Source organism: Ceratotherium simum, chromosome 31 (genome assembly GCF_057802395.1).
Source record: "Ceratotherium simum simum isolate JZ-2026a chromosome 31, ASM5780239v1, whole genome shotgun sequence".
In the NCBI taxonomy this organism is placed as follows: Eukaryota; Metazoa; Chordata; class Mammalia; order Perissodactyla; family Rhinocerotidae; genus Ceratotherium; species Ceratotherium simum.
This window is the reverse complement of record NC_141930.1, coordinates 28,403,663-28,419,126: the sequence shown is the minus strand read 5'-3', so window position 1 is coordinate 28,419,126 and position 15,464 is coordinate 28,403,663.

Sequence of the window (15,464 nt, the reverse complement as noted above, 5' to 3'; positions counted from 1 at the left end):
CACAGCTGGTAAGAGCCGGAGTCTGTCATAACCCTGATCTGCGTCCATATAGGAATCCGGAAGGCACGTCCCTGATGGAAATGCCTGCTTTGCGAGAGAGAATCATAGTGCCCAGCATTTGAATAAGCCTTACAGGAGAGAAGAGCCGAGTGTTATTGAGACGGGGTATACCAAAGACCACTCTGAGGTAGAAATTTCAATTTAAAGATTATTCCATCATACAAACAGGGTGGATGTGCTTTCTTAATACTAGTTACATAGTTGGCAGAGATAAAATAAGCCAGTACTAGGAAACTCCACTCAGATATCATCTTGAAGTAACAGAATGTCTGGTAAATTCCTCGGTTGCCTTGTTGGCATTAATAACCTTAATGTATGCTGAGGAAATTATGATCAGAACTGCTACTGTAACCATGACTGTGACATCAGGTGACCTTGAAAGAGAGTGACTGTGACATGGAGATCACACTAACTGAGCAGAAATAAGTTGTGCCTGGGCAGGTACCTATTTTAGATTCAAAGATGTTCACAGAAGAGACATAAGACCATATTCTAGGAGCTCTACAAAGTTTTGGGTTAGAGTCATATAGTGTAAGCTCAATTAATATATTAGAGTGAATGACTGAGTGAATGACATAGTTTTACTGCCCAACAAAATTCTCTTCATCTACAAACTATTAGTCAAGGAAATGGAAGTATATCCTAATTACCTTATTCTCTATCTAGTTTTTTTTAAAATTTTATTGAGCTCATTATAGTTTATAGTATTGTGAAATTTCACTTGTACCTTATTATTTGTCAGTCACCATATACATGTGCCCCTTTACCACTTATGCCCACTCCTCAACCCCTCTTCCCTCTAGTAACCACTAAACTGTTCTCTTTGTCCATGTGTTAGTTTATCTTCTACATGTGAGTGAAATCATATGTTGTTTGTCTTTCTCTGTCTGGCTTATTTCGTTTAACATATACCCTCCCCAGGTCCATCCATGTTGTTGTAAATGGGACGATTTTGTCTTTTATTATGGCCGAATAGTATTCCATTGTATATATGTATACCACATCTTCTTTATCCATTCATCAGCCAATGGGCACTTGGGTTGCTTCCACTTCTTGGCTATTGTGAATAATGCTGCAATGAACATAGGGGAGCATAAGCCTCTTTGAATTGTTGATCTCAAGTTCTTTGGATAAATACCCAGTAGTGGGATAGCTGGGTCGTATAGTATTTCTATTTTTAATTTTTTGAGAAATCTTCATACTGTTTTCCATAGTGTCTGCACCAGTTTGCATTCCCACCAGGAATGTATGAGGGTTCCCTTTTCTCCACATCCTCTCCAATATTTGTTATTTTTTGTCTCGGTGATTATAGCCATTCTATTGGATGTAAGGTGATATTTTAGTGTAGTTTTGATTTGCATTTCCCTTATGATTAGCGATGCTGGACATCTTTTCATGTGCCTGTTGGCCATTTGTATATCTTCTTTGGAAAAATGTCTGTTCATATCCTCTCCTCGTTTTTTCATCAGGTTGTTTGATTTTTGTTGTTGAGTTTGTGAGTTCTTTATATATTTTGGAGATTAACACTTTTTGGATATGTTATTTGAAAATATTTTCTCCTAGTTGGTGGGTTGTCTCTTCATTTTGTTCCTGGTTTCCTTTGCCTTGCAGAAGCTCTTTAGTCTGATGAAGTCCCACTTGTTTATTTTTTCTTTTTTTCCCTTTGCCTGAGTAGACGTGGTATTTGAAAAGATCCGTCTAAGACCAATGTCAAAGAGTGTACTGCCTATATTTTCTTCTGGAGTTTTATGATTTCAGGTCTTACCTTCAAGTCTTTGATCCATTTTGAGTTAATTTTTGTGTAGGGCGAAAGATAAGGTTTACTTTCATTCTTTTCATTGTGGCTGTCCAGTTTTCCCAACATCATTTGTTGAAGAACTTTCCTTTCTCCATTGTCTGTTCTTAACTCGTTTGTCAAAGATTAGCTGTCCATAGATGTGTGGTTTTATTTCTGGGCTTTCAATTCTGTTCCATTGATCTGTGTATCTGTTTTTGTACCAGCACCATGCTGTTTTGATTACTATAGCTCTGTAGCATATTTGGAAGTCAGGGATTGTGATTCTTCCAGCTTTGTTGTTTTTTCTCAGGATAGCTTTAGCTGTTCAGGGTCTTTTGTTGTCCCAAGTGAATTTTAGGATTGTTTTTTTTTTTTTTTTTGTGAGGCAGATCAGCCCTGAGCTAACATTCGTGCTAATCCTCCTCTTTTTACTGAGGAAGACCGGCTCTGAGCTAACACCTATTGCCAATCCTCCTCCTTTTGTTTTCCCCCAAAGCCCGAGTAGATAGTTGTATGTCATAGTTGCACATCCTTCTAGTTGCCGTATGTGGGATGCGGCCTCAGCATGACCGGAGAAGCAGTGCATCGGTGCGCGCCCAGGATCCGAACCTGGGCCACCAGTAGCGGAGCGTGCTCATTTAACTGCTAAGCCACAGGGCCGGCTCTAGGATTCTTTGTTCTATTTCCATGAAGAAAGTCATTGGGATTCTGATTGGGATTGCACTGAATCTCTAGATTGCTTTAGGTAGTATGGACATTTTAACTATATTTATTCTTTCAATCCATGTGCGTAGAATATCATTCCATTTCTTTATGTCATCATCGATTTCTTTCAATAATGTCTTATAGTTTTCATTGTATAGGTCTTTTACCTCCTTGGTTAAATTTATTCCTAGATATTTTATTCTTTTTGTTGCAATTGTAAATGGGATTGTATTCTTGAGTTCTCTTTCTGTGAGTTCGTTATTAGAGTATAGAAATGCAACTCATTTTTGTATGTTGATTTTGTACCCTGCAACTTTGCTGTAGTTGTTGATTATTTCTAATAGTTTTCTGATAGATTCTTTCGGATTTTCTGTATATAAAATCATGTCATCTGCAAACAGTGAGAGTTTCACTTCTTCATTGTTTATTTGGATTCCTTTTATTTCCTTTTCTTGCCTAATTGCTCTGGCCAAAACCTCCAGCACTGTGTTGAATAAGAGTGGCAAGAGTGGGCACCCTTCTCTTCTTCCTGTTCTCAGAGGGATGGCTTTCAGTTTTTCCCTGTTTAGTATAATGTTGGCTGTGGGTTTATCATATATGGCCTTATTATGTTGAGGTACTTTCCTTCTATACCCATTTTATTGAGAGTTTTTATCATAAATGGATGTTGCATCTTGTCAAATGCTTTCTCTACATCTATTGAGATGATCATGTGGTTTTTATTCCTCATTTTGTTAATATGGCATATCACATTGATTGATTTGTGGATATTGAACCATCCCTGCATCCCTGGTATAAATCCCACTTGATCATGGTGTATGATCTTTTTAATATATTGCTGTATTTGGTTTGCCAATATTTTGTTGAGGATTTTTGCATCTATGTTCATCAGTGATATTGGCCTGTAATTTTCCTTCTTTATGTTGTCTTTGTCTGGCTTTGGGATCAGGGTGATGTTGGCCTCATAGAATGTGTTAGGAAGTGCCCCATCTTCTTCAACTTTTTGGAATAGTTTGAGAAGGATAGGTATTAAATCTTCTTTGAATGTTTGGTAGAATTCTCCAGAGAAGCCATCTGGTCCTGGACTTTTATTTTTTGGGAGGTTTTTGATTACTGTTTCAATCTCTTTACTTGTGATTGGTCTATTCAGATTCTCTGTTTCTTGTTGATTCAGTTTTGAGAGGTTGTATGAGTCTAAGAATTTATCCATTTCTTCTAGATTGTCCAATATGTTGGCATATAATTTTTCATAGTACTCTCTTAGAATCCTTTGTATTTCTGTGGTATCCATTGTAATTTCTCCTCTTTCATTTCTAATGTTATTTATTTGACCCTTCTCTCTTTTTTTCTTAGTGAGTCTGGCTAAGGGTTTGTCAATTTTGTTTATCTTCTCAAAGAATGAGCTCTTCATTTCATTGATCCTTTCCACTGTTTTTTTTTTTTTGTTTGTTTCAATTTCATTTATTTCTGCTCTAATTTTTTATTATTTCTCTCCTTCTGCTGACTTTGGGCTCTGTTTGTTCTTCTCTTTCTAATTATGTTGGGTATAGTTTAAGATTTCTTATTTGAGATTTTTCTTGTTTGTTAAGGTGGGCCTGTATTGCTATGAATTTCCCTCTTAGGTCCACTTTTGATGCATTGCATATGAGTTGGTATGGTGTTTTTTCATTTTCATTTTTTGCCAGATATTTTTTGATTTCTCCTTTAATTTCTTCAATGATCCATTGGTTGTTCAATAGCATGTTGTTTAGTCTACACATATTTGTCACTTTCCCACCTTTTTTCTTGTGGTTGATTTCTGGTTTCATAGCATTATGGTCAGAAAAGATGCTTGATATGATTTCAGTCTTCTTAAATTTATTGAGCCTTGCCTTGTTTCCCAACATATGGACTATCCTTGAGAATGTTCCATGTTCACTTGAGAAGAATTTGTATTCTACTGTTTTTGGACGGAGTGTTTTATATATATCTATTAAGTTCATCTGGTTTAGTTTTCTGTTTAAATCCACTATTTCTTTGTTGAATTTCTGTCTGGATGATCTATCTATTGATGTAAGTGGGGTGTTAAAGTCCCCTACTATTATTATGTTGTTGTTAATATCTCCTTTTAGGTTTGTTAATAGTTGCTTTATGTACTTTGGTGCTCCTGTGTTGGGTGCATATATATTTATGTGTCATGTCTTATTGGTGGACTGTCCCTTTTATCATTACGTACTGCCCCTCTTTGTCTCTCATTGCCTGTTCTATCTTGAAGACTACTTTTTCTGATAAGTATGGCAACACCTGCTTTCTTTTGTTTGCCATTAATTTGGATTATCATCTTCCATGCCTTAACTCTGAGCCTGTGTTGGTCTTTAAAGCTGAGGTGTGTTTCCTAGAGCCAGCATGTTGTTGGGTCATGTTTTGTAATCCATCCTGCCACCCTGTGTCTTTTTATTGGAGAATTCAATCTACTTACATTTAGAGTGATTATTGATATATGAGGGCTTAATGCTGCCATTTTATCACTCATTTTATGGTTTTTCTGTATTTCCCTGGTTTCTCTTCCCATGTATTTTGGACTACCAATTCAGTTTGGTAGTTCTCTATGATGCTTTTCTCAATTTTCTCTTTATTTATCATTTGTGTCTCTGTTCTGATTTTTTTTTTTAGTAGTATCATGAGGTTTGTATAAAAAAATCTTGTAGATGAGATAGTCCATTTTCTTTCTTTTTTTTTTTTGGTGTGGAAGATTGGCTCTGAACTAACATCTGTTGCCAATCTTCCTCTTTTTGTTTGAGGAAGATTGTCCCTGAGCTAACATCTGTGCCTATCTTCCTCTATTTTGCATGTGCAATGCCACCACAGCATGGCTTGATGAGCAAATGTGTAGGTCTGTGCCCAGGATCCAAACCCGTGAACCCCAGGCCACCAAAGTAGAGTGTGCAAATTTAACCACTATACGACCAGGCCAGCCCTGATAGTCCATTTTCTGATAGACTTTTATTTCCTTAGACTAAGCTGATTCCATCCCTTTGCTCTTCCTTTTCTAAGTTATTGTTGTCACAACTTATTCCATCCTATGTTGTGAGTTTGTGGTGAAAATGATGAGATTGTAGTTATTTTTGATGTTTTCCTTCCCTTTATCTTTAATGTTATAGTTAAGTGTTTGCTAACCTGTTCTGATAGACAGTTGCAATTTTCTGATTTTTTCTACCTATTTATCTCCTTGCACAAGGGTTTGTAAACTCTTTCCTTTTTTTCGGGTATGAGGGCCTTCATGATCATTTCTTATACGTGGGGTCTTGTGGCAATTAAGTCCCTTAGTTTTTGTTTTTCTGGGTAATTTTTTATTTCTCCACCATATCTGAAGGATATTTTCACTGGATAGAGTACTCTTTGCTGAAAGTTTTTGTCTTTCAGAATTTTGAATATATCATTTTACTCTCTCCTAACCTGTAAGGTTTCTGCTGAGAAATCCACTGAAATCCTGATAAGGGTTCCTTTGTAAGTTATTTTCTTCTGCCTTGCTGTCCTTAATATTTTTTCTTTGTCATTGACTTTTGCCAGTTTTACTTCTATATGCTTTGGAGAAGGCATTTTACATTGACATAATTAGGAGTTTTATTAGCTTCTTTTACTCGTATTTCCAGCTCCTTCCCCAGGTTTGGGAAGTTTTCAGCTATTATTTCTTTGAACAAGATTTCAGCTCCATTCCCTCCTACTTCTCCCTCTAGAATACCTATAATCCTTATGTTGCATTTCCTAATTGAGTCAGATATTTCTTGGAGAATTTCTTCATTTCTTTTTAGTCATAGTTCTCTCTCCTCCTCCAACTGAAGCATTTCTATATTTCTGTCCTTCAGACTGCTAATTCTGTCCTCCATAACATCAGCTCTGTTATTCAGGGACTCCAGATTTTTCTTTATCTTATCCCTTGTTTTTTTCATCTCCAACATTTCTGATTGGTTTTTCTTTATTGTTTCAATCTCTTTTGTGAAGAATTCTGTCTGTGAATTAATTTTGTTCATGATTTCATTGAACTATCTGTATTTTCTTGTAATTGGTTGAGTTTTTTAATGATAGCTATTTTGAATTCTCTGTCATTTAGATTGTAAATTTCTGTGCCTTCAGAATTGATTTCTAGGTGCTTATCATTTTCCTTCTGGTATGGAGTATTAATATATTTCTTCATACTATTTGATGGCATGGATTTTTGTCTTCACATAGTGATAGTATCTGGTCATAGCTTCCACCTGCCACCACTCCTTCCTCTTCCTCCTAGGGTTCCAGCACCTCCACCTTCAGACATATGGCTGTGTGGGTCTCTCAGACGTCTTTTGTGTTGTGTGAATGTCCTCTGTTGGTTTATGAATGTCCTTTTTGTTGTATCTTAAAAGGGAGAATGTAAGGGAAGAGCTCACTCTGCCAAGATGCTGACGTCACTCTATCTGTACCTAATTTTTTATATCATTTAAAGTATCCTTGAGTGATGGATATTAACTAAACTTATTGTGGTAATCATTTTTCAATTCCTACATTATCAAATCATTATGTTGCACACCTTAAAAGAATATAATGTTATATAGCAATTATATCTCAAGAAAGCTCAGAAAAAATAAAATAATAAAGTATCATTGAATATGTTTTTGTACCTATCCCTGGTTGAGACAAATTTAAATTGAGGAGTGTATTTCTCACAATTTGTATTAACCTGTACTTTGATTATTTTTGAAAGATGTTTGTTTATGTGTAAAGTGAAAAATACCTTACCTCAAATTTCAGAAATAAAAAAAAAGAAAGAGAGCTATTGTATTCATTATGGTTCTCCAGAGACAGAAACAGAGAGAGAGAATGTGTGTGCATGTAAGAGAGAGTGAGAGAGGAATTTTAAGGAATTGGCTCACATAATTGTGAGGGCTGACAAGTACAAAATATGGATACTGGCTGGAGATTCAGGTAAGAGTTTGTTTTGCAGTCTTGAGTCTGAAGGCTAGAAACTCAGGCAAGGTTTCTGTGTTGCAGTCTTGAGGAAAGTTCTTTCTTTCACAGGGGACCTTATTCTTTGCTCTTAAGGCCTTCACCTGATTGGATGAGGCCCACAAAATTATGGAAGGTAATTTGCTTTATGCAAAGTCTGCCAATTTAAATGTTAACCACATCTCGATCCTCTTATCCTGGAGGGAAGTCAAGATGGCGGCGTAGGCAGACTCTGAACTCACCTCCTCGACGAACACAGCCAATTTACAACTACTCGTGGAAAAATTGTCCCTGAGACAGAACTGAAAACTGGATAAGAGGAACTCCTGCAACAACGGACAATTGTAATTGAAGTAGAAGAGGCAGAAACTCCCTTCTGGAGAGGAAAAATGCTGCCGTCACGAGCTGCAGCACCTCACGGCCACCTGGGAGCTGCCCACAGGTACGCAGCCCTCCCTGGAGGAGCGGGGCCCTGAGGCAGGGAGTGCCCCCGGTGTGGGCATTTTGTGGACCAAGTACAATCGAGACGAGTGGCATAATATCTGACTTTGCCTGCTACTAAAACATTGGAGAATGACCCCAGAAAAGCTGGTTCACAAAGAAATTAAAACTGGCTCTTAAAGGGCCCATGCACAAACTCACCCATTTCAGAAGCAACCTAAAATTATCAGAAAGAAAGGTGCACAGTACTGTGGTGAAAAGAGACTCACCTAAAAGGCCCTGAGTGCATCTCGGTGAGAGGTGAGACCTCTCCAGGGACTGGGACATTGGCAGTGGCCATTGTTGTGGCCTGGTGTGGGTGTGCTGACACAGACGCCATTGGAGTTCTCCCTGGGGCCTGCTAGCCCAGGTCTGCCCCACCCACTAGAGCATCAATTTAATCCAGCTCAGCCAGGGCAGGCAGACCACCCTAGAGAATGGCCCCACCCAACAACAAGCCCTCAGGCAACTTGTGGGCCTGCATAAATTGGTGACTGGATTCTCTGCAGCCTGGCAACTGAGCCGACTTCAGTGGGGCAGGGTGTGCACAAGGAGTGGGTGGAGAGTGTGGGGCGGTGGTGGAGTGTGTGGGGCTCCCGCTGTGGAGAGACTGGGTCTGTTTCAGGAGGTTGGGGCAGGCACACAGGGCAGGACTGTGTTGACTGTGTGTGTGGACCTGTGGGCGGCAGGGCTTGTCAGCTGCAGAAGACTTGTGCTTCTCAAAGACCCACATAGGGGGTTTGCCCCACCTTCCAAAGCCTGAAACAATTGGCTGCTCCTGTGCCTGAGGCCAGCCCCACCCAGCTGCAATCCTCAGAGAACTGACAACAGACCTAATAGGCTAGAGGTTTACAGCAATTCTAAGGCCCTGAGCCTAACAACCTGCCACGCTGGGGGCCTACTCACTTAAAAGAAATACTGCAACACAAATGTGGTATTAGAACTTACAGCCAACTGTGCTGGGGCTCCCCACACCTGATAAAGAGACTGAAGGGCCCACAACAACTACAAGCAGCTGAGCATTACAACAGCTGGCCAGGAGCATAACTCAGCCTCCCTGGGCACCTACAGGGAGAGCAAACAGGCCACAGCAGAAGGATACATGTAGCCCACATAGGGGGAACCCCTGGAACATTGAGAACTGAGGGAAGCACACTGCAGGACTCCTAAGCCATCACTTACATAAGGTCACCTATCCAAGAGCAGGAGACGTAGCTGACCTACCTAATACGTGGACACAAGCACAGGGAGAATGGCAAAATGAGGAAGCAAAGGAATACATTTCAAGTAAGGGAACAGGACAAAACCCCAGAAAAGGAACTAAGTGAAACAGAAATGAGCAACCTACCTGACAGAGAGTTCAAACAAAGAGTGTTAAGGATGCTCACTGATGTGGGGAGAAGAATAGATGAACTCAGTGAGAATGTCAACAAAGAAATGGAAGATATAAAAAAGAACTAATCAGAAATGAAGAATACAATACTGGAAATGAAAAATTCACTAGAAGGACTCAAAAGCAGAGTAGAGGATACAGAAGAACGGATCTGTGAGCTGGACAAAAGACTAGAAGAAATTACCCAAGCTGAACAGGTAAAAGAGAAAAGAATTAAAAAGAGTGAGGACAATCTAAGGGACCTCTGGGACAACATCAAGCACATTAACATCCATGTTATAGGTGTCCCAGAAGGAGAAGAGCGAGACAAAGGGGCAGAGAATCTATTTCAAGAAATAATAGATGAAAACATCCCTAACCTAAGGAAGGAAACAGACATCCAGGTACAGGAATCACAGAGAGCCCCAAACAAGATAAACCCAAAGAGGCCCACACCAAGACACATCATAATCAAAATGTCCAGAATTAAAGATAAAGAGAGAATCCTAAAAGCCACAAGAGAAAGTCAAGTTACATACAAAGGAAACCCCATAAGACGATCAGCTGACTTCTCAGCAGAAACCTTACAGGCTAGAAGAGAGTGGCATGATATATTTTAAGTGCTAAAAGGAAAAAACTTACAGCCAAGAATACTCTACCCAGCAAGGTTATCATTCAAAATGGAAGGAGAGATCAAAAATTTCCCAGACAAGCAAAAATTAAAGGAGTTTGTCAACAAGAAACCAGTGCTACGAGAAATGTTAAAGGGACTGATTTAAGGGGAAAAGAGAAGACCACAAATAGGAAAAATTACCTATTTCCATGATAAGAATGTAATGGATACAAATGCATAAAAAAGAGGTTAGATATGATGTCAAAAACATAAAAGGAGGGAGGAGGGGAGTTAAAGAGTACAGCTTTCAGACAGAGGTCAAACTAAAGAGGCCATCAATTCTGTATAGAAGAAGAAAGGAACAGAGAAGGACTACTAAAACACTGAGAAAAAAAAAGTTAAAAAATGGCAGTAAGTACATACTTATCAATAGCTACTTTAAACATCAATGGACTAAATGCTCCAATTAAAAGGCATAGGGTGGCTGATTGGATAAAAAAACAAGACCCATATATATGCTGCATACAAGAGACACACTTCAGACCTAAAGACACTCACAAACTGAAAGTGAAGGGATGGAAAAAGATACTCCATGCAAATGGCCATGAAAGGAAAGCTGGGGTAGCAGTACTCATATCAGACAAAATAGACTTTAAAACAAAAACTGTAAAAAGAGACAAAGAACGGCATTACATAATGATCAAGGGAACAATCCAACAAGAGGATATAACACTTGTACATATATACGCACCCAATGTAGGTGCACGTAAACATATAAAGCAATTATTAACAGAAATAGACAGTAACACAATAATAGTAGGGGACTTTAACACTCCACTTACATCAACGGATAGATCATCCAAACAGAAGATTAATAAGGAAACATTGGCCTTAAATGACACACTAGAACAGATGGACCTAGTAGATATATACAGAGCATTCCATCCAAAAACTGAAGAATACATGTTCTTTTCAAATGCACATGGAACATTCTCCAGGATTGATCACATATTAGGCCACAAAACAAGTCTCCATAAGTTTAAGAAGATTGAAATAATACCAAGCATCTTTTCTGTCCACAACGATATGAGACTGGAAATCAACTATAGGAAGAAAATCAGAAAAGCCACAAATACGTGGAGATTAAACAAAATGCTACTGAACAATGACTGGGTTAATGAAGAAATCAAAGAAGAAATAAAAAAATACCTGGAGACAAATGAAAATGAAAATACGACATGCCAGAATTTATGGGATACAGCAAAAGCGGTTCTAAGACGGAAGTTTATAGCAATACAGGCCTATCTCAACAAACAAGAAAAATCTCAAATAAACAATCTACCAATGCACCTAAAGGAACTGGAAAAAGAAGAACAAACAAAGCCCAAAATCAGTAGAAGAAGGGAAATAATAAAAATCAGAGCAGAAATAAATGAAATAGAGACTAAAAAAGCAATAGAAAAAATTAATGAAACCAAGAGCTGGTTCTTTGAAAAGATCAAAAAAATTGACAAACCTTTAGCTAGACTCACCAAGAAAAAAAGAGAGAAGGCACAAATAAGTAAAATCAGAAATGAAAGAGGAGAAATTACAACAGACACCTCAGAAATACAAAAGATTATAAGAGAATACTATGAAAAGCTATAGGCCAACCAATTCGACAATCTGGAAGGAATGGATAAATTCTTAGAATCATACAACCTTCCAAAACTGGATCAAGAAGAAGTAGAGAATTTGAATAGACCAATCACCAGTAAGGAGATCAAAACAGTAATCAAAAACCTCCCCCAAAATAAAAGTCCAGGACCAGATGGCTTCCCTGGTGAATTCTACCAAACATTCAGGAGACTTAATACCTATCCTTCTCAAACTCTTCCAAAAAATTGAGGAGTGGGGGAAGCTCCCTAACTCATTCTACGAAGCTGATATTATCCTGATACCAAAACCAGACAAGGACAACACAAAAAAAGAAAACTACAGGCCAATATCACTGATGAACATCGATGCAAAAATCCTCAACAAAATACTAGCAAATCGCATACAACAATACGTTAAAAAGATTATACACCATGATCAAGTGGGATTTATTCCAGGTATGCAGGGATGGTTTAACATTTGCAAATCAATCAACGTGATACACCACATTAATAAAATGAAGAATAAAAATCTCATGATCATCTTAATAGATGCAGAGAAAGCATTTCACAAGATACAGCATCCATTTATGATAAAAACTCTGAATAAAATGGGTATACCAGGAAAGTACCTGAACATAATAAAGACCATATATGACAAACCCACAGCTAATATCATCCTCAGTGGTGAAAAACTGAAAGCTATCCCTCTAAGAACAGGAACTCGACAAGGATGCCCTCTGTCACCAGTCCTATTTAACATAGTACTGGAAGTCCTAGCCAGAGCAATCAGGCAAGAGAAAGAAATAAAAGGGATCCAAATTGGAAAGGAAGAAGTGAAACTGTCACTATTTGCAGATGACATGATTTTACATATAGAAAATCCTAAAGAATCCACCAGAAAACTTTTAGAAGTAGTAAACAAATATGGTAAAGTTGCAGGATACAAAATCAACATACAAAAATCAGTTGCATTTCTATACACTAACAACGAAGTAGCAGAAAGAGAAATTAAGAATACCATCCCATTTACAATTGCAACAAAAAGAATAAAATACCTAGGAATAAACTTAACCAAAAAGGGGAAAGAGCTGTACACAGAAAACTATAAAACATTGCTGAAAGAAATTGAAGAAGACACAAAGAAATGGAAAGATAGTCCGTGCTCTTGGATTGGAAGAATTAACATAGTTAAGATGTCCATTCTTCCTAAAGCAATCTATAGATTCAATGCAATCCCTATCAAAGTTCCAACAACATTTTTCACAGAAATAGAACAAAGAATCCTAAAATTTATACGGAACAACCAAAGACCCCAAATAGCTAAAGGAATCCTGAGAAAAAAGAACAAAGCTCGAGGTATCACACTCTGTGATTTCAAAATATACTACAAAGCTATAATAACCAAAACAGCATGGTACTGGCAGAAAAACAGACACACAGATCAATGGAATAGAACCGAAAGCCCAGAAATAAACTCACACATCTATGGACAGCTAATCTTTGACAAAGAGCCAAGAACATACAATGGAGAAAAGAAAGTCTCTTCACAAATGGTGTTCGGAAAACTGGATAGCCACATGCAAAAAAATGAAAGTAGACCCTTACCTTACACCATACACAAAAATTAACTCCAAATGGATTAAAGACTTGAATGTAAGACCTGAAACTATGAAACTTCTAGAAGAAAACATAGGCAGTACGCTCTTCGACATCAGTCTTAGCAACATATTTTCAAGCACCGTATCTGACTGGGCAAGAGAAACAATAGAAAAAATAAACAAATGGGACTACATCAAACTAAAAACCTTCTGCACAGCAAAGGAAACCATCAACAAAATGAAAAGACAACCTAACAATTGGGAGAAGATATTTGCAAACCGTACATCGGATAAGGGCTTAATCTCCAAAATATATGAAGAACTCATGCATCTCAACAACAAGAAAACTACCAACCCAATTAAAAAATGGGCAAAAGACCTGAACAGACATTTCTCCAAAGAAGATATACAGATGGCCAACAGACACATGAAAAGATGTTCAAAATCATTAACTATCAGGGAAATGCAAATCAAAACTACCCTGAGATATCACCTCACGCCCGTCAGAATGGCTATAATTAACAAGACAGGAAACAACATATGTCGGAGAGGATGTGGAGAGAAGGGAACTCTCATACACTGCTGGTGGTAGGGCAAACTGGTGCAGCCACTATGGAAAACAGTATGGAGATTCCTCAAAAAATCAAGGATAGAACTACCATATGATCCAGCTATTCCACTGCTGGGTATTTATCCAAAGAACTTGAAAACACCAATGCGTAAAGACACATGCACCCCTGTGTTCATTGCAGCGTTATTCACAATAGCCAAGACTTGGAAGCAACCTAAGTGCCCATCAAGGGACGAATGGATAAAGAAGATGTGGTGTATATACACAATGGAATACTACTCAGCCATAAGAAATGATGAAATCCAGCCATTTGTGACAACATGGGTGGACATTGAGGGTATTATGCAAAGCAAAATAAGTCAGAGGGAGACGGTCAAATACCATATGATTTCCTTCATTAAGTATTAGATAATAACAACAATAAACAAACACATAGAGACAGAGATTGGATTGGTGGTTACCAGAGGGGAAGGGGGCAGGGGGGAGGGCGAAAGGGATAATTCGGCACGTGTGTGGTGATGGGTTGTAATTAGTATTTTGGTGGTGAACATGATGTAATCTATGCAGAAATAGAAGTATAATGATGTACACCCCAAATTTATACAATGTTATAAACCAATGTTACTGCAGTAAATAAAAAATTAAAAAAATAAAATAAAATAAATGTTAACCACATCTCAAAATACCTTCACAGGAACATCTAGACTAGTATTTGACAAAACAACTAGTTACCATATTTTTGTCAAATTGACAAATAAAATTAACCATCACAGCTATAAAAAGTGGGAGTATGCATTATATTTTAGGGTCTTAATTCCATTTTCCCTCATGACAATAACACCATCTATACCATATGACCTTGCACTGTCACACAACATACTGGAAGAGTTTGGCATTGATAATCGTTGTTTATGTTGATTTGAGTACATAGAACAATTTGTGAAACAAAGCATTGATTTAGGACAGAAAAAGGAAGGTTTTTAGAACACTTAATTATATACTTCTACTTGAATTCTTTCATATTTTCTCAGGGAGAAGTATCAATACATTAATCTCAGCATTTATCATACAACATTTAAAAATGCCAAATGCTAGTAACCATTTTTAAAAAATAATATAGACATTATTTTCAGATTAAGAGATATTAAATATTGATGTCAGTATAAAGCCTTCTTCAGAGAAACCTGATTTTCATTCCAGTTTGGTTTCTTATCACATTAGGATGTGTTTCCTTACTTTTATGTTAATAATATGCGGCTATCCAAGAGTGAAGGAAAATCCTTTCTACCAGTGATGGTCCTTAGTGGCAACCTTGCTTCACATTTCACAATAATGATTTAAAATTGTACTTAATACTATTTCTGCATTTGCACACATGGGGGAAACTTAAATGCATATTACTAAGTGAAAGAATCCAATCTGAAAAACTGCATACCATATGGTTCCATTGTATGACATTCTGGAAAAGGCAAAACAATAGAGACAGTAAAACTATCAGTGGTTGCCAGGTGTTAGGGGGGACGGAAGGATGAGTAGGTGGAATGCAGAGGATTTTTAGAGCAGTGAAACTGCTCTGTATGATCCTATAATGGTGAATACGTGTCGTTATACATCTGTCAAAACCCAAGCATCAAATGAATAACACCAAGAGCGAACCCTAATGTAAACTATACACAGAATAACAAGGTACCC